Raw genomic sequence first — 20998 nt, 5'->3', positions numbered from 1 at the left:
GAAGTCAAAGCACAAATGATTCATCTTAGATTATCAATAAGCGAACAACTAACTGAAGATCGCTGAAAAATCTCTGTATTTTCATGAAAAACATTTTGACTTTCTGTTATTTTACTTGAGGAAAATTAATAAACGATAACAATCTTATAATGACTTTCCAATACAAAAAAAGAAATCAAAAGACATTGTGTACATAAAATATCAGAATTTAGAAAAATATACAAAAATCTAAAAATCTATAACATCTGTGATTAATTTCAAAATCATATGTTCTGTGACACACATGCTGAGGGGAAATTTGTTCAAAATCCTGGTAAGTTATAGATTTTTCTGTGATATCGGCAACACTTTGGAAACAATGGCTAGTGGTGTGGCCTAGCTAACAGTCAATAAATCTTAACCCCTTAATAACTTAACAACAAATTTATGCTTTGTCAGAATTCAGAACTCGTTAGCTGTAAATGATCAATCGGTTAAAAAAAGGTTTTTCAATATGCTGGTTTCTTCAACTATATTTGGTAATTGAAATTTAGTTCTTTTCTGTTTGCTTTAAAATCTGTACATAGAAATTATTTGTGGATTTTTTGAAAGATTCAACATGTTTTTTGTATTCACATTTTTCATAAGAAACTTAAGCATCTGTTATTAATCTTCGCGTTTATCATTAGTCAGGTTTAAGGCAATGTCTGATTATGATTTGACATTCGCTGTGTTTTGCGATTTGAAGACATAATAATTTTTGTTAAGGAGACAGTCTTCTGCAGCCATATTGTGTTATTTCCTTTAAAAACTATTATCATTTAATATTTTTGGCTATTGAATTCTTTTTTGAAAGTTTTTTTGTATTTGCTTCACCTCTATCTGTTGATGTTCATACTGAAAACTATTTATCACGAATGCACACTTATCTTAGTTTTTTTTTTAATTCAACTTAAAAATATGATCTTTTAACGTACGAAACTGCAATAATCTCTAATACACTATATCGCTGACCAAGATTCAATCTCAAGACAGTTGGCATAGAAAACAAAAATGTTACCCACTAAGCTGAGGCTTGCTAGCTCAAAACAAGCCTCAGATTTGTTCGAACTAACAATAACAAAAACAATCACAATGAAAAACGATAGTTTCGATTGCAGTTTGGAAATAATTTTTCAGTATGTTCCGACAAAAATCGGTATTCAGTATATACCGACTCTTGGTCGAAGATTTCCTCAAAGGTTATTTGATATAAAATTATAACTTTATAAAATTTAATAGAGGGAGATTTTTTTTATTATCTGACGGGTTTGGGCCAGGGGTTTTCAGATCTTCCCAAAAATTGAAAATTTGATCTATTTTTACGAATTTAAAACACATGTATTGTTCGGATTTCTGACATTTTTATTTTTTAAGTTAGATTCCTACATATGTGAGTGCAGTTGTTCGACTATTGTTAGTTTTCGATGCAAAAAAGAGGTTATTCTAATTATTTCTTATTATTTCTTTCATAAATCTTAAAGGAGTTGTTGACCTATTTACTTTAATATTTCCAGATGAAAGTTGCATTATAAACTTGGCTATAAAATGGTATTTTTTGCAAAATATACGGTGATAAACAATAAAAAACAAACAACAAATTTTCATGTTAATGGTCATTAGACTGCCTCAAATTTGTATGGGAAATTTAAAACCTGTGAAATGTCATACGCTGCAGGCTAAAATTGATCCTGGGCCTAGTACAAGATCTCATGCCAAATTTGGGCCAGATCGGACCACGGGAAGGGGTCGCTCAACGAGCCTGAAGTTTGTATGGAATTTTGAGACATTTTGTTCGAGAGGAACATGAAAAACCAGTTTTTCGTCAATAACTTTTGTCTCCTTCGACCGATTTCTTTCAAAAACGGGTTTTCTTGAAGCCTAAATTATGACAAATATTTCATTAGAAGGTTTTATTTCAATTAAAGTTAAGATAAAAAAGTTATTAAGCTTCAAAAATTGGCTAACTTTTTTAAGGGTGATATTCATCACTGTTTTAATGAGGCGACTAAATGTCCGACCACTCAATGTGAAATACATGCCGTTTCGTCAAATAATGACCGATTTTACCCATCATTGTTGCGCTTGATTGCAATTTTTGATGTTTTTCTAATATTTGAGTTTGGATGATATTCACTTGATAGTTCGGAAAGAAGTAAGGGCGGAAAAATGCTTGACAATTTAAAAGAAAAATTGCATAACCACAGGGGCTTAGGAACATGACTGGACGATTTGTGATGCCAATAAAACGATTCACCCTCATTCTCTATCAAAAGAAAGCTACAGTAATATAATAAAAACGTGAGAAAAATGTAAAAGGCCCCTTTTCGAAAAATTATCATTTTATTAGCATCATAAAGCGTTGGTCCATGTGTTTTTCGATCTAAAAAAAATTGTTGGCGGTTAAGTCGCCCAAAGGTGAAAATATGTACAATAGACTGCCCCAGATTTGTATTCAAAACCTGTGAAATGTTATGCGCTGCAGGCTAAAATTGATTCAAGTCCTAGTACAAGATCTCATGCCAAATTTGGGCCAGATCGGATCACGAGAAGGGGTTGCTCAACGAGCTTGAAGTTTGTGTGGGATTTCGAGACATTTTGCTCGGAAGAAACAGGAAAAACCTGTTTTTCATCAGTAACTTTGGTTCTCGTTGGCCGATTTCTTTTAAAACGGTTTTTCTTAAAGGATGGTATTCATCACTGTCAATGAGTCGGGGCGGTCGAACATATTGACGCCTCATTAACAGTAATGAATACCACCGTAAAAAAGTTAGCCCATTTTTGAAGCCTAATAGCTTTTTTTTATTTTAACTCTTATCGAAATGCAGTCTTCGGATGAAATATTTATCATAGTTAAGGCTTTATCATAGTTAAGGCTTAGAAAAATTGTTTTGAAAGAAATCAGCAGACGGGAACCAAAGATATTGATGAAAAACTGTTTTTTTTATTGGCATCACAAATATTCCAGTCATGTTCCTAAGCCCCTGTGGTTATGCATTTTTTTTTTAAATTGTCAAGCATTTTTCCGCTCTTACTTCTTTCCGAATTATCAAGTGAATATCATCCAAACTCAAATATTAGAAAAATATCAAAAATTGCAATCGAGCGCAACAATAATAGTTAAAATCGGTCATTATTTGACGAAACGCCATGTATTTTACATTGAGTGTTATGGTCGGACATTTAGTCGCCTCATTAAAACAGTGATGAATATCACCCTTAAAAAAGTTAGCCAATTTTTGAAGCCTAATAACTTTTTTATCTTAACTTTAATTGAAATAAAACCTTCTAATGAAATATTTGTCATAATTTAGACTTCAAGAAGACCCGTTTTTGAAAGAAATCGGCCGAAAGAGACAAAAGTTATTGACGAAAAACTGGTTTTTCATGTCCCTCTCGAACAAAATGTCTCAAAATCCCATACAAACTTCAGGCTCGTTGAGCGACCACTTCCCGTGGTCCGATCTGGCTCAAATTTGGCATGAGATCTTGTACTAGGCCCAGGATCAATTTTAGCCTGCAGCGTATAACTTTTTCAAAAGTCGGGTCATTTGGGGCAGTCTAATGGTCATCCTTGATATATATTTTTATTTGGTAAGCTCACAAAATTTGCCTTTTGATGTGCAGTGATTTCGGTTGAAACATAATATGTTGTGTAGTTTGGAAATATGGTTTTATTTTATTTACAAAAAAATATCCGTATTCAAAAATGTAAGAAATTTGAAGAATACAAGTCGTTATAATGAATAAAATTTTAAATTTTGGGGAAGATCTGAAGACCCTCGGCGCAAATTGTAAAATAATAAAAAAAAAATCCCGATGTGTTGAAAATTTGAAAGTTTTTAACGTTATTCAATTCTTCTTTGATGTATGTATGTATCCATCATGGGTGTACGGATACACCGCAGTTTTGCCAACGTATGCGCTAAATTGCATTATTTAGACCATTGGTTTTCAAAGTGGTCCCTTGGAGGCGTTGAGAGCTTCTAGGGGGGCGGTGAGCGCAACTATGAAGTTTGGGGGCGTTGAAAGGGCTCAAGGGGGTGGTGGGTTCGTTTTCAGATTCACTTTTTCTTGAATTACAAAACAACATAAAATTTAACTGACAATGAGTACGACTAACGCCCAACAATGAAACGACATTGAAGAAGTCTCAAAACCAAACCAAGCTCTGAATACCAGGTTAATTACAAAAATATCGAAATTAGTTGACAGAGTTATGTGATTTTGCCTCTCCAGGTCTCAACACAGACACATTTTTTTAAATGTGAGATATTATATACGATTTGAATATTGATCTGGTTTTGTAAATTATTTTTGGTTAAACTCAAAAGCATAAATTTTGGATGGCAATGCTTGGAAGTTATGATTTGTTGATTCTAATTTAATTGATTAAATAATGAAATTTTTGCAATTTTTCATAACTAATGTTATTCGATTTTTACGCAACTTTGGATTGCGTGGACTTCGCTGATTGGAGTATGTAGGAGGCCGAAGCCTGCTTCAAGAAACATGAAGGTGCTGAAGCGACATCTCGGAGGTAAAATACCACAAGAACACCTGCGGGCCTCATACGATGCGTTCCTCGACCGTCTGCGACGAGTGGTTAAGCTCAAGGACGAACAAGTCGAACTTTACCAGTTTATTTTGAAAAAGTTATTTGTTTTCAAGAGAAATTGAATGAATTTGAAATAAAAAGTTATTGTTTTGATCAATTTATATGTTTGTTTCAATGTAGCACTTCAATCGCCGGACCCTGTAAAATGCTTTTAACTTGATAAGTGTGCAAAAGATTACGAAATATTTCTGAAAATAACTTTTACAGCTTCTTGTCTTCATCTATTTTTTTATGGTTTTATAATGTCGATTTTAATTTGGTGTTATGTGAATTTGGTTGTAAAAACTGTTTAACAACTAATGTGTAAAGGTAGTAAAATTTATTCTTATTTTTGTGTAGCTTTTTAATATATGTGAATATCATAAAATATTCCAATACTTAGATTGTTAACCTGATGAATAACCGTTATTCTTTTTTCTTTCTTTTTTTTTCAGGTAAGTTCGGCTCAGACTGTCTTGGAATGGATTTGTTTTTGAATAACACACCTCAGATAGCTCCTGCAGGGTAGGTTAACAGTTCCCAATTATTCTTCAACGCTATGCGTGTTTATTTGTCTTTTATCGATTGAAAAATCCAATAGCCACCCACACCATGGATGCCATAAACTTTTTCAACTTCATCGTTTGCGCCTTCTAATTAGAAATGGGCCGACTCGCGGAACCAATCGAACAGATCGAATATCAATGGATTGAATTCGTTGTGAAAGGGCTTCCTACCTCCCTTTCATGTAACAGATTGAAGGGAAGTGAAAAAGTAAAAACTATTGACTGGGAAAAAATAGGAAAATTGATGCAATTTGCTCCGCCAGCTGGTAGGCTCGTAGTCAGTTTCCTCCATCGACCGGTGGCAATTATTTCCAACTAGCTGATCCCGTACGAACTTCGTTTCGCTTTAAATCATTGGTACGTCAAAATGAGTTTAGAAATTGAATTCGAAACATTCTTTCGACAATTTTGGGGAAAAAATTCAACAGTGTTTAAAGTCGCTACTATTACTATTACTTGAAATTCAAATTAAACGGTTGATTGGCTTTTTATTAAAATTTATGTGAGAGTGTTTTCTTCTCGATCGGTTGCAAAATCTAGACATTATGACAGAAACATGTACTATTTGTTTATGTGCACGACTCTTTTGCTGGAGCTTCACACTTAAATTGGTATCAATTAACTGCCTCCAACAAAATTATTCACAAAACACTTAACTTTCAATGAAACCCACTTTTTTGTCCCATGGCCCGAAATTCGATAATTGAAACCACTTTTATGTTCCTCAAAACTCCCTTTTGCCGTTTTTTCTTTTCAAATTATATGTAAAATAACGTCAGGAACTTGAAAACAGTGAACAGTGAATACAGACGCCCTTTTCGCCGACCCTTGATACGGAACATGCTACCTGGAATCAATTTTTCATAGTTTATAACCCTCATCTGAACATTTTCATCTCAATCCGATGCATGATCACGACAATATCACGAAAACAGTGAGCAGCTAACATGGACGGTGTTTTTTTGACCACGATTCAAAACTTGACATCTGAAATCAATTATCTTTTCTGTTAACCTCACATGTGTCAATCTTCATTACAATTCTATGCTCAATCAAGAGAATATCGTAAAATCAGTGAACAGATAATAACCCCATTTGCCGACCCTGAGTCAAGATTTGAAACCTGAAAGCAAAAGAGCGTCCCTCAAAACTCCCATGCGGAAATTTTCATCTCAATCCAATGTAGAATAACGTAAAAATCGCAAAAACATTAAAGTTGGGTATGCACGACTCCTTCAGCCAACTTCTGATCCGCAATTCGAAACTTGAAATCGATTGCTCGTCCCTCAAATCACTCATGTGCTAATTTTCATCACAATACGATCTATAATAACGCCAATATCGCAAAAACATTAATCAGTGGATATGGACGACCCCTTTTGCCGACCCCTAACCCTAAATTTGATAACTGTAATCGATTGCTCGTCTCTCAAAACACTCATGTGCAAATTTGCATCACAATCCGATGTCTAATAACGCCAATATCGCAAAAACATTAATCAGTGGATATGGACGACCCCTTTTGCCGACCCCTTACCCTAAATTTGATAACTGTAATCGATTGCTCGTCTTTCAAAACACTCATGTGCAAATTTTCATCACAATACGATCTATAATAACGCCAATATCGCAAAAACATTAATCAGTGGATATGGACGACCCCTTTTGCCGACCCCTAACCCTAAATTTGATAACTGTAATCGATTGCTCGTCTCTCAAAACACTCATGTGCAAATTTGCATCACAATCCGATGTCTAATAACGCCAATATCGCAAAAACATTAATCAGTGGATATGGACGACCCCTTTTGCCGACCCCTTACCCTAAATTTGATAACTGTAACCGATTGCACGTCTCTCAAAACACTCATGTGCAAATTTTCATCACAATCCTATGTAAAATAAAGCCAATATCGCAAAAACATTAATCAGTGGATATGGACGACCCCTTTTGCCGACCCCTAACCCTAAATTTGATAACTGTAATCGATTGCTCGTCTTTCAAAACACTCATGTGCAAATTTTCATCACAATACGATCTATAATAACGCCAATATCGCAAAAACATTAATCAGTGGATATGGACGACCCCTTTGGCCGACCCCTGACCCTAAACTTGATAACTGTAATCGATTGCTCGTCTCTCAAAACACTCATGTGCAAATTTTCATTACAATCCGATGGAAAATAACGTCAATAACGTGAAAACAATATTTGTCTTGTATGGACGACCCCCTTCAGAAGGGGTCGTCCAAAAATCTAAAAACATTTTTCATCATTCCTGGTCCTAATGAGCATCCATGCCAAATTTCAGATCTCTAGCTCTTAAGACGGCTGAGTCTATAGAGGACAAACAAACAAACAAACAAACAAACAAACATACAGATAATTGCTTTTTATATATATAGATTACAGGAGATTAAAATTATATGCTTCCATTGTTGGATGAGGGAAACTTGTTCAGCTGTGCAGCTTTACTGCCTTTTGAATCCTTTCGTATTCCAATTCCAATTTTTTCGCTTTGGTTCATTGTTTTGATCATTCTTTGATGGACTTTACATCGTTCAATATAGGGGTTTGAATTTTCAAAATAACAACTCTGAATTATAAAATTAATATTGATTCTAACTGCTTGCTATTTAGTTTGAAGAAACTTCATAAAATCTATCATTTTACAGTAACATATATGAATAAAGTATCCAAAAGGCTACATTTTTCCAGCCTATGTGAACGTTCATTAGAATCAGAATGTCGTATGTAAATGACTTCAATTCTGATTCAATAATGGCCCTTTCGAAACAGAAAACCACAAACGGGGGTGGTACACATACATTACTCAAATCTACACCTACACACATCCATCTCAGCCACAATAAATAAACATGCACCGTTTTTCCGATTATTTAGAATAATTCCGCTGCACGAAGCAAGCCATACATTTGGAATTCCATTTTGAAACGAAAACTGCACATTGATTTATGTTGATTCGATTTAGCACGCTCGGAATAATCATCGATCGGCTCGGCAGTGGTTCTTCATAAAACCAAATCGGGGTATAGACTATTTTGCTAATTTATCTTTTTGATGCAGCGATTTGTCAAGGGAATTATCTAATTTGGCAACAATTAGGGGAAAATATCAGAAACGTGTTGCCCAATAAGTGAATATATTAGTTGTAACAATCAAAATTCCTAAATTTTTGTAGATAACATACATGTGTAATATATTTAGGTAAAAAAAAGTTTTTTCTGGCGCTAAGAGTTTTATAACATTGGTAAACTTTAAGATACTAATCTTAAGAACATCTTATTAATTAAAATCAGCTCAAGCTTTTCAGAACTAAGGATGAAACGTTTTAGTAGTAAAATCTCATTTATACACATGTATAAATATTTATGCGAGTTAAAATGCATACATCATAGTTCATTTTCTGTGAGGTTTATCAGAAATCAAATTTGTTTTTAAAGTCTGCTTCATTTAATATTGGAACACAAACAATTGCGTGTAGTTCAGTCATTTATTAACGAATTCATAATTTGTTTTTCATACAAATGTAGCATTTTCTTAACTCTTTCATAAAAAAAAATTTAAAAAAATATTCATTGCTGTTTCGAAGAAATTCTCGTACTTTTCCCGTAATACGGCACATTAGGCGGCGCACACCCTTTTCGTCCACCGTTTTGGCGATTTGATTCCATCAGTTCTTCATTTGAGTCATGTTCCTAACAAGTTTTCCCTTTGCCTTAAGCCTCCGCTTCGTGATTGCCCAGTATTTCTCTATCGGCCGGAACTGGGGGCAGTTTGGGGGGTTGAGGTCCTTCGGTATTACGCTGACCCCGTTCGTTGCGTACCATTCCATAACCGTTTTGCTGTAATGGCAGCTTGCGAGGTCCGGCCAAAACATTACTGGACGGTCGTGGGCACGAATAAACGGCAGAATCCGTTTCTGTAGGCACTCTTTTTTGTAGACTTCTGATGTCATTGTCTTGTCAGTGAGAAAGACTTTGGTTTTCTGTCCACAACTGCATATCCCCTGCCAAATCATGTACTTGCGGGCGAATTTATCCGCAAACACGAACTTAAATTTTGCAGGTACATCCCCCCGAGCCGTCGCCAAATAAAATTTTTGACCTGGGATTTGCCCAAAGACCGCCTTCACGTAGGTCTCATCGTCCATCAGAATACATCCGTCGAACTTGGTCAGCACTTGGTCGTACAGCTTTCGAGCACGGATTCTGGCCACATTGTTCTGCTTCAGCGTCCGATTTGGCTGTTTGCTGGCTCGGAATGACCTTAATCCTTCCCGGAGACGAATTCGTCGCACCGTACTGTGAGCGGCCTGGAACTTATTGGCCAAATCGCGATCTGAAAGATTGGGATTCCTCTTGACGGCCTTGATGACTTTCCCACGCAGTTTCCGGTCGACAGTTCCACTCCGACGCTTCGAATGCGGCTTCCGAGCCGTCGTCAATGTTTCCTTGTACTGCTTGATAACACGCCATACGGTATTTCTGGGCATTTTAAGCTGTTTAGCTAGCTTCGATGCCGACAACAATGGATTTTCAAGAAAACTGTGCACAATTTGATCTCTCCGTTCGGCTTCCATGGCGGTTGTTTACAAAATGCTATCGTTTGGTGTTATGACATAAATACATGGTGAAAGGTAATGAATTTCCCGACACGTGGGTGAAAAAAGTTTCAAAATCCGTCCACTAGGAGCGCCACAATGAGCAAAAGAATTTGTTCCAATATTAAATGAAGCAGACTTTACATAGATACTAATTTTCAAGTAATTAAACCAAAATTTAATCTCGATAATATTGCGTTTTGAGTTGTGATCTTGCTATTAGAAGGTTCAAATTACAACACGTTATAAAATCGCAAAATTTTGCTAAGGAAATGATGGAGCAATATAATAGTGTGTGGTTCAAAGCTATTTTTTCATTTTTTTTTTTCAATATTCGATAAACAAAAATGTATACAAAATCTGTTATTGCTTTTCGCGAACGTTTGGTGTTGTTTATTTTCTCACACTCCTGAACTGAGACTGCGGAGATTTATGGTGAAGAAAGCAATAAAAATATGTTCTTATCAGTTTAAATTTCCAGCAGCTGGTTTTTGAAATCATCCGAAACATGTTAGACGACATTTTTATAAGTTTTAAGATCATTAAGATTCTTCTTGATACATTTCGTTTCAAGGCGTTTCTAGATTGTGCATATGCAAGTTTTAAAGATTTATGTTAAAAAAAAACAGAGCTCTCAGAACAGCTATCGAATATGAAATAGTCATTTTAATTCCAATATCAAGATAATTTTTTCGTTTTCAGTCTTTTTATATAGCAGGAAGATTATTTTTTATGACAATTTGAGCGTTTCGATCTATATTAGATATTCATTTATGTCTGTAAAACTTATTGTGTGTAAACTGAATATAAACAATTCTTATCCTTATATCATCAACAACAAGATTTTCTGAACAATTAACTGATAATAAAGAATAGCCAAATAAAAACCACGTAACATGCAAAAAATATTAAAAAAGACATCGGAAACATCTATGAAACTTTATTTTTTTAAATACAATAACAACAACAAAAAGAGAAAAAAAAAACATAAAAAAGCTAACACAGAAACACAAATCTTACAAAACCCATTAAACAATAGTACACACTCGTTGAATCAGATCCAAGTTATACCAAACTTTTGAAAGTGGTGACTGTGGAAAATTGAGACAGTGAAAATTAAATCCGGAAAATAGGAAACAATACGAATTTAAACAAAGTAAGTCAGATATCAAAACATAACAGTAGAATCGAAAACTAATCCCAAAAAATATTGCAACTATTCATTGCAATATTTCCAGGGCGAATGGTAACTTTGTTTGGTCAGCCAACTAAAAAAACGAAACATTTTAAGTTAAAATCAGATAAGAAGTGGCAATGCAAATTTAGGAAAATAAAGAGATGAACCAGCTGAAAGCTGAAATTCTCTATAATAAAGACATTAAAAAAAATTTAGGAAAATAGTTTTCATAAAATGGAAAGACTTTACATTTTTGAACAAATAAAAGTCACTTTTTCTCATATACTTCCAAACAAACATAGCATTTTTTGCCCCTACCCATACAAAATCACAGAGCCTCCAAAATTTATAGTTGTTTCTGGGGTCAAAATGAGCTTTTTACAAATTGGTTCTTTTTTTCCAATTGTAACAAGTCGAGAGTCCAATTTTTCGAAATTTTTCCATTCAAAGAATTTTGTATGAGTAAAATAGATTTTTTTCAACTAATTTCAATAAAATCATTTTTCACCATTTCATAAAGATATACGCACAAAATGTATTCAGTTGATTAATACACATTATAGTCAAGTTCAGAAGATACCAATTATTTCAATTTCATATTGAAATATTGCAAGACTCATTTAAAAAAATTACAAAAGCTGACTTTACCGACATTTTGAAAAGAAAAACACTCCATATTTCTATATGTTATCACTTATTGATAATAAGTGGATATAAAAGGAACCGGTGATTAAGTCTTGTCAACAACTCCATATTTCTATTTCTGAAGCATTCACAAACCTCATAACATTAAAAATACCTCATAAAAATGTTCAGACAAATAGATCACGCTTGAAATTCGAGCATGGATATTTAACATAGTTCTTAAGACGAAACATTTGAAAAAGGATCAATTGGACAGAGCTATCAAGTAGGAATGACTTCCTCATGGGGGGTGACTTAGACTTGACACATTTTTTCTTAAAAAAAATATACCCCTAAGTGCAAAATTTAATTCGTTAAAATTTGAAATCTAAAGTATTTTAAGTGAACAAATAGTTATCAAAATATAAGCAAAAGAAATCGGGACATCAAAACGCGCCTCTTTTTCTACTTTTCAGTTTTGTTTTTCACAAAAACCGATTTTTTCTGCTCTTTCATTCGATAAAAATATATTAAAATTTCAAAAAAGTATCGATTCATTACAACCAACAAATCGCTGTTTTTTGTGATTTAAATTTATTTTAGAGCGCTTCAGTTTCGTGACATCACAACGTGCCATTTTTTTTAGCAGGGTTTTGCAAAGCGTTGTGACGTCACGAGATTTTATGGTCAGCAACATGAAATAAATGAATCCTAAAATTAATACTTAATTTACTTAAAATGCTCAAAAACTCAACAAATAATTTGATTTAATGATAAAATCGACCAATTTATAAACAAAAAAATTAAGGGAATTGAATCTAAATGGTTCATACAAGCAGATAAGGTTTGCAACACTGCGCACATCAATTTTATTCAAAAGTTATTTGTGCGATGATATGATTTAAAAAAATTATAATTCAAAAAAAAACTTGTGCTAGGAAATAATTATTTGTAAAAGCGTTGAAATATGTTTCTGAATCTTTTCAATATTTAATTGCAAAGGAAAGGAAAAATAAATGATAGTTTCATGATTCTGCGATCTATTAACAGTTAGTCAATGGACACTAGAGTGCCTAAATCAGCCGATCTATGAAAAGCTAAAATAGATCCCAGGCCTAGCACAAAGTCCGGTGCTAAATTTAAAAGATCGGACCACGGAAATAGAAGGCACGATGAGCCTGGTATGGAATTATGAGAAATTTTTCTTAAAAAAAAAACATGAACACCCAGTTTTGCACCAATTTCTGATAGGGGTCATCGGGTAATTTGTTTTCATTATAGTCATCCACAAAGCTTTCGTTATAACAAACAATTTATCCCAAGGTTCGATTTTGATAAGAGTTATGGTAAAAAAACATATTGAGTTTCAAAAATAAGCTGCTGATGGGTCAATTACCAAAAATACATGAATGATCGATAATCGACGCTCATATACTTGTTTTGAAGCTTAATAAGGCCGGAACAAATATCAATTTCTTCTTTTGTCACCCCCCCTCCCCCCCCTTCGAAATTTCCAAAAAACTCGATGGGGAGGGGGGAATAAATAAAGTTTCATGAATTTTATGGAAATTGTGAAAACTTTATCAAATATTCGAGAGATTATAAACGGATTGCGGAAGATGGGAGTTTTATCACCTTTTGTATTCTTGGTTTAATTGAATTTTTCGATAATACTTGATTTATACGTTTTGTGCAGTGATATATGTATTATCCAATTTAGATGCATACAATGTTTCGTACAAATTATTCCAATTTATTTGTTTTTCGCATTATTTTTTATTACCCCCCCTCGCCATGTTTCAACTCCAAATGACAAAAGAAGGAATTGGAATTTGTTCCGGCCTAACTGTTTTATGATAACTCTTATCGAAATGCGTTGCTCAGATGAAATATTGTTTTAATTTAAGCTTTAAAACACTGAAATTAAAAGAAAAATCGGTTCATAAGGACAACAAAAAATTAAAAGTTTTTGTTTGTTCATCCCGAACGAATTCCGCTGAATTCTATACAAACTAAAGGTTTGTTGCGCGACCGCTTTTCGTAGTATAATCTATCCCTAATTTTGTATGGAATCTTGTGCTAGTACCTTCATATTTTAATGTTGTTATTCACTTTAAAATCTCTTCGTGGGATTCAATGTGAATACGGGGTTCGATTTGGATTTTCTAGCAACATTCTTTTCGGTGGAAGTTTCAATAAAGGACACTTTTTTAAAATTATTTTATGAGATTTTTTTTCCTCTAAAGTCTTATAAAATTGTACGAAAGAAAATGTTTATCTATAATATTTTCCATGTTAAAAGATTTTTTTAATTTCATTGCATTTATTTCATTGATACTAAGTTACTTTGTTTGAACATAATATTAGCAAGGCTGAAAGTATCTTTAATAAAGACACAAAAAAAAATAATAATAATAGCAAGCAATATAAGCAATATTATTGTAATTTTCTTTTCAAACCTCAGATAAGTACCTGTAAGATTTTTATTCAAATGAGAGATCCAGTTTGATAATTCATAAATTTCTTTTAAAAACTCGATGAGGATTAAATGTTTCTGATTGTTTGTTTATTCTCGAATGAAGTGTTCAACAACTCAATTCCTAATTTCATTAAAAACTTGATAATTGAATTCATTTATTGAAGCGAAATATTATGTTAAACTTGTTTTGAAGAAATACTATAATAGTGTTGAAGTAAGAAGTCGTGGACGTTTCCGAAAAAAAGGAAACTAATTTTCGTGACGTCAAAAAGCATTGAATTCGTCTCAAAAAGATTGAAGAGACCTTCAATTTTACACAATATGTAACATTTAAAGGAATCATGAGCTGGAATACAGTACATTTTTTGTGACGTCTCAACGCTTAAAAAAAGATACCTTTATTACCGATTCTAGAGCGTGAAGTTGCTGTGATCATTTTAATCTAATGTCATGCTTAAAAGATGGCTTTTTCACAATTATTTTGCAATTTTTTTTATATAGCTAGTTTATTGTGAAAGTTATGTTTCAAATAAAGAATCATTTTTTTCAATTTTAATTTTTGGCTTTTTACGGTCTTGGATTTCAATCAAACAACTTTTTATTCAAAATACCCGACGTTTCGACCATTTTTGTGGTCTTTCTCAAAGGAACTGGAAGTTAATTTGCGTATAATTAATTTTGAGCATTGTTAGTGGACTATTCTAAATTGTGTAAACTTACTTATCTGTCTGCTGTTATTGTCAAGAATCATTGTTAAAATCAGTTAATTTCCGTACTAAACTTTTTAAATTTCAACGTTTACATACTTAGTTTCGAAAAAAGATAACTGAAATTCTTTTGATGGAAAATAAAGTTCAAGAAATAAACTTTCAAATGCTGGGCAAATTACTTTTGAATAATGAAAAATTAAAATCGGTTCTTCAGTTGAGGTGCACTTGGAATGGGTCAAGTAAAAGTTATTTTACCAAACAAAATATAGTTGTTAATAATTTATTTCATTGATTTGTTTAAAATTTTTTTATTAAAATGTAGATTTTTCAAATAAATCAAGAAGACAAAAAGCTCTTAAACTAGTTTTTCTTTTCATCGAAAACATCACTGAATTATTGTAGCTGAGTATTTACTGAAAATCATTATTGAGGAACATAAAGAGCTTTTCGAAACTATAAATTTTTTAAAAATCGGTTGAGAAACAAGAGAGATATATTCAATTTAGTCAAAAGTGTCAAACTGACACTCCAGGGACTCTAACGGGTAAAAATTTGGATGAGAGTTAACAAAATTATGAAACGGTTGTAAGTCAATCATCTGTTGAAATAAATAGGAATCGCTTTAACTGATTTTCAATGTGTGTTAAATTGGTGGTATGAAAATACAGTTGGACAAGATTCTTAGATTGGGAGAATTAAATTTTTCCATAAAGATTCATTTGCCAGTAAGCTTTAAGTTGTTCTGAGTTAAAATTTCAAAAAAAAATTATTCATTTCAACAATTTTCAAACTATAAAAAAATACTATTGATTGATTTTTATAGCATAGGATGTTAAACTATAGCCATACAAGTAATAAACAACTTGAAAAACACAAAACTAAAGGGTGATACGGTCAAAATTTGGTCAATATCAACTTGTATTTCTTTCAATTTTGCATTTAAAAAACCTGAACACCCCTCATTTTGAAGGTGTGCGTGTAGAATGTTGCTCCTATTTTGATTTTGGAATTCACTCTTCAGTGTTCAAAATGCCGAAGAAGAGCAGCGTATCAAAATTTTGCTCGCGCATCGCGAAAATCCGAGCTACTCGCACGCAAAGCTGTCAAAAACGCTAAAAGTTGCTAAATCAACCGTTACAAATGTAATAAAAGTGTTTGGGGAACGTTTGTCGACAGCCAGGAAGTCTGGATCGAGGGGAAATCGAAAACCGGAAGCCGCTGAGACGATAAAGAGAGTTGCCGGTAGTTTCAAGCGAAACCCTAACCTCTCTCTCCGAGATGCCGCAAATAAGCTGGGTGTATCGTCTACAATCGTGCATCGAGCCAAAAAACGAGCAGGACTATCGACTTACAAGAAGGTAGTGACTCCAAATCGCGATGATAAACAAAATACGACGGCCAAAGCGCGATCCCGGAGGCTGTACACGACGATGCTGACGAAGTTTGACTGCATGATAATGGACGACGAAACCTACGTCAAAGCCGACTACAAGCAGCTTTCGGAACAAGAGTTTTATACGGCAAAAGGAAGTGGAAAGGTAGCAGATATTTTCAAGCACATCTGGTTTGGCAAGCCATCTGTACCTGTGGCTTGAAAAGCAGCATTTTCATAGCTTCTGGGACTGTCAACCAAGAAATTTACGTGAAAGAGTGTTTGAATAAACGTCTGCTACCTTTCCTGAAGAAACACGGTTGCTCTGTACTGTTTTGGCCGGATTTGGCATCTTGCCATTACGATAAAAAGGCCATGGAGTGGTACGCCGCCAACAACGTGCAGGTGGTTCCCAAAGACAAGAACTCTCCCAACACGCCAGAGCTCCGCCCAATTGAGAAATACTAAGCTATTATCAAGCGGAACCTAAAGAAGACCAAAAAACTGCTAAGGACGAGCAGCAGTTCAAGGCAAACATGATTTCTGCGGCGAAGATGGTGGACAAGGTGGTTGTACAAAATCTGATGACAGGGGTTAAGCGTAAGGTCCGGCTATTCGGATTTGGAAAAGTGGAAGCCTAACTGAATATTTTTCCTGAATTTTATACTAATTAAACTTGAAAAAGAAATTTAATTTGATTTTTTTAAATAAACGATTTCACCGATTAACACGCGTTTTCCCTTGACCAAATTTTGACCGTACCACCCTTTACATTTTAAAACGTTTGGTTCCCTTCTATGTCAGCAAAACCATCATAACAAATTTCAACCCTCGCATGTGTGCACCATTGCATACGTGCACTTGAAGCCTGATGGTATGCAAAACGAACTGAATGACGCATGCATTAATTAAAAGCCAAGCGATTAAATTATTAGGAATTAGATTCAATTTGACAGTGATATTGACAAGGGCACGGGGCAAAATTAAATCTGCGGTTTTGAATAGCTAAACGGCTCAACGATTTCATCCATTGACTGTGTGTCTGCTTCGGAGACCCTCAATGAGCAGCTAGAGTGTTTAGTTTCAAACAACAATAATAGTCACAATTTAGTGCAGGAAGCACTTTTCATTTGGCTAGGAATCAATGTTCAGAGTTTCGATTTTCATTTACATTAAACAGTCTAAGTCAAGGTTTAATCTATGGTTTACCTGAGACTTAATTTATATTAAACTGGTTTTTTTCTGAGTTATTTTTATAGTCCAGCATTAGTTGAACTAAACTTAACAAAAGATAACCCTCCAGTACCCAAGTGCCCCCGCATTTAATTATCATTGAACCGCAACGAATAGTAATATAAAAAAAATCGTATATTATTTAAATGAAACTGTACATAGAATCCGCAATGGTGACAGATTTTTAACGTGGCAAAGAAGTTTAAAAACCAGTTGAAACGCATTTTTCCAAAAATTACCATTTTCGATGTCTCAGAAAACATAGTTTCAAATAGTTTTTCGTCCTTTATCAAAATAATTAATATGTAGCCTTAAATTTTAAAACGTTTCTCGATTGATTTGAAAAAAATGTCCAAATTTTGTTAAAAATAATGAAATAAATTTTGCCTAAAAATAGGTTCTTTGATAAATCGAACATTTTCTATGAAAATGGTTATTCGTAGAACAAAAGTTGTTTGTAATCACAAGAAGAAAACTTCTGTGAATTTCCAGCGAAAAAATTTTGGTTCTAGAGGGTTCATGAAAATGCATTTTACTCATTTTTTGAGCTATCAGACGTTAAAATATATTCATAAAATTTTATGAATATGTTAGCAAACAAAGAACAACAATATTATAAGAAAAAATTGCCTGAAATTCAAACATAACTGTTAAAGTTGAAAAGTCATTGATGTTGTTCGACGCGAGTGATCCCTGCTCCCAAAACGGCGCACTGCCCCCATGCCAATTTATAACCGGGACTTTTCCCAACAGGGACACTACATATAGGAAAGAGCATTCGAAATCCTATTTGTTTACCCACTCACGTACTCGTTAAACATTCGCTGTGATCCATTAGCCATGCACGGCTGCCTCCCGGGTACAATCAATATGAAACCTTTGCTGGAATCCGAACGAATGAACGAAGGCCCCAGCACAAAACGGTTCAACCCAATCTGATCTGATGGAAAGTCAATGTTTTTATGACAACATGTCCATCATTTTCGAATCTCATCTCGTATCTCGTGACTCACACGAGCACTCACGTTGAAATAACAGGAAACGTTGTTGTATCAACCCCAGTTTGTACTGACCTCACTCCACGTGCGGCCATTTTGTTCCCTTTCCTCCATCCACGTGGCAGCTGCACCCATGTGCGCACAATTTAAGTGCTGTTGCTAAAAAGTGCATTGTTCACTCACAGACACCTCCGGATGCCGCATCCTGTTGATGTCGTAATGAAATTCACACGTCCAGATCATCATGTTCATTATAAATTTCTAGTTTTTGTTATAGTCTGGTTCCGGTTCCGGTTTGAATGGGTGTCACCGGTCTGTCCGGAAATACAACCCACGCACGTGTCCCCGTGTCATCGATGCCAGCCAGGAAACGGAACCAGGTTGAGGTGCCAACTGGTGGCTATCGTCGACGCTTCCCTGATCTGAGCCTACACCCACACACACCCACCCTTTGCTTAAATCGAACAGCTAAGCCGATGACATGCACGGCCGAACATCGAGTAGCAGGGCAGCACCGCGCGTGTAATACATTTTTGATGTTGATTCGAATGAAATTGAAATCAACACTCGAATCAACACACTTTGGCACACAATCGGATGTAGACGAGCAACAACGTGGATTCTGGGCTCATTGTAGCCGATATGAACTTTCGATGGGACGACGGTGACACTCGATTGGGACACTTTTTTTCGATTGTTGTCCGTTCAATTCAAAAGAAATTTTAAAAATACTTTCATTTGCAAACACGATTGCAAAACTTTAGATTAGAGATTGTGGTTTCGAACTCATTGTATTTTTTTCTTCTTCTCATTTGCTTATTTATTTTTTTCGCTCCTTATGATTTTCACAAACTGTGATCTGCCAATCTTGTGTCATTTCGTGAAACATTCATACTTCAACATTTGAAGTTAAATTCATTTTTTTCGTTGAGTTACTAAATAAGGCCGGAATGCCCGATTTTACCCAGAATTGTACAAATCTATACGTCCTTAACTTATTTGAGCTCGTGAGTAAATTTTCATGAAAATCGTCGGAAAATTGTTTGAGTTGTGTTCAATTTGCATTTGATTTTAAAGGGTGATACGGTCAAAATTTGGTCAAGGGGAAACGCGTCTAAATCGGTGAAATCGTTTATTTGAAAAATCAAATTAAATTTCTTTTTCAAGTTTAATTAGTATAAAATTCATTAAAAATATTCAGTTAGGCTTCCGCTTTTCCAAATCCGAATTACCGGGCCTTACGCTTAACCCCTGCCATCAGATTTTGTACAGCCACCTTGTACAAATTCTTTGCCGCAGAAAGCCAGTTTGCCTTGAACTGCTGCTCGTCCTTCGCAGTTTTTTTGGTCTTCTTTAGGTTCCGCTTGACAATAGCCCAGTATTTCTCAATTGGGTGGAGCTCTGGGTTGTTGGGAGGGTTCTTGTCCTTGGGAACCACCTGCACGTTGTTGGTGGCGTACCACTCCATGGTCTTTTTACCGTAATGGCAATGGTGTTTCTTCAGGAAAGGCAGCAGACGTTTAACGTAAATTTCTTGGTTGACAGTCCCGGAAGCTATTAAAATGCTGCTTTTCAAGCCACAGGTACAGATGCCTTGCCAAACCAGATATTTCTTCGCGAACTTTGACAGTTTCATGTGCTTGAAAATATCTGCTACCTTTCTCGTTCCTCTTGCCGTATAAAACTCCTGCCCCGGAAGCTGCTTGTATTCGGCTTTGACGTAGGTTTCGTCGTCCATTACCACGCAGTCAAACTTCGTCAGCATCGTCGTGTACGCGCTTTGGCCGTCGTATTTTGTTTATCACCGCGATTCGGAGTCACTACCTTCTTGTAAGTCGATAGTCCGCTCATAAATCTTGAAATTACTATAAAGAAGAATAATTTGAACTGAAATCGATCCTTTACGTTCAGTAAACTTAGAAGCAATTCGCAGCTCTTTAATACCCTGGGTTGAATGCTAAGATAAAAGATTAATAAGACGTTAAAGCTCCGGTGAGTCAATTTCGCCTTCGATGATTTTCGTCATTCCTCAACAAAACACAACCATTGTCAGGCGCGGTCCTATGGGGGGGGTGATCGGGGTGATCACCCCCCCCCCAAGCGGCAAAAAACCGTTATAAAATACCCGCAAAAGTTTGAATTTCTATAAAAAGTTGGAACTTTTCTTAATAGATGTGCTTTTAAATTTTCAAATTTTTCCACTCCGTGGGGGTGTTTAATCAACAAAAAAGTTTATTTATCACTTAAAATGATCAATATTGAAAGTAGTCGGTCCACCAAACTCAAGCAGCTGTAACTTGCGACTCCCTGGACTGAATTATACCAAATAACTTTTGTTGATATGTGACTCAACAAAAGTATTTTGTTGAGTGTTCATTTTGAATTTGCTATTAATGAAATGAATGGACAACTTTTTTTAAATTGTCACTAATTTCCCTCATATGCCTAAATTAACACGAGCCGAACGTAATAAATTTTATATTTGCTTCAAGCTCAGAGCTTCTTAATTCTTGATTTTGTTTTGAATTTTAATTAAAAAACAAATTTGAAAAAGTCATATAGGGGGGTGAGTATAGTTATAACACTGAAATACTTGA

Source organism: Uranotaenia lowii, chromosome 3, assembly GCF_029784155.1.
Source record: "Uranotaenia lowii strain MFRU-FL chromosome 3, ASM2978415v1, whole genome shotgun sequence".
Lineage (NCBI taxonomy): Eukaryota > Metazoa > Arthropoda > Insecta > Diptera > Culicidae > Uranotaenia > Uranotaenia lowii.
This window is presented reverse-complemented; position numbering follows the sequence as displayed.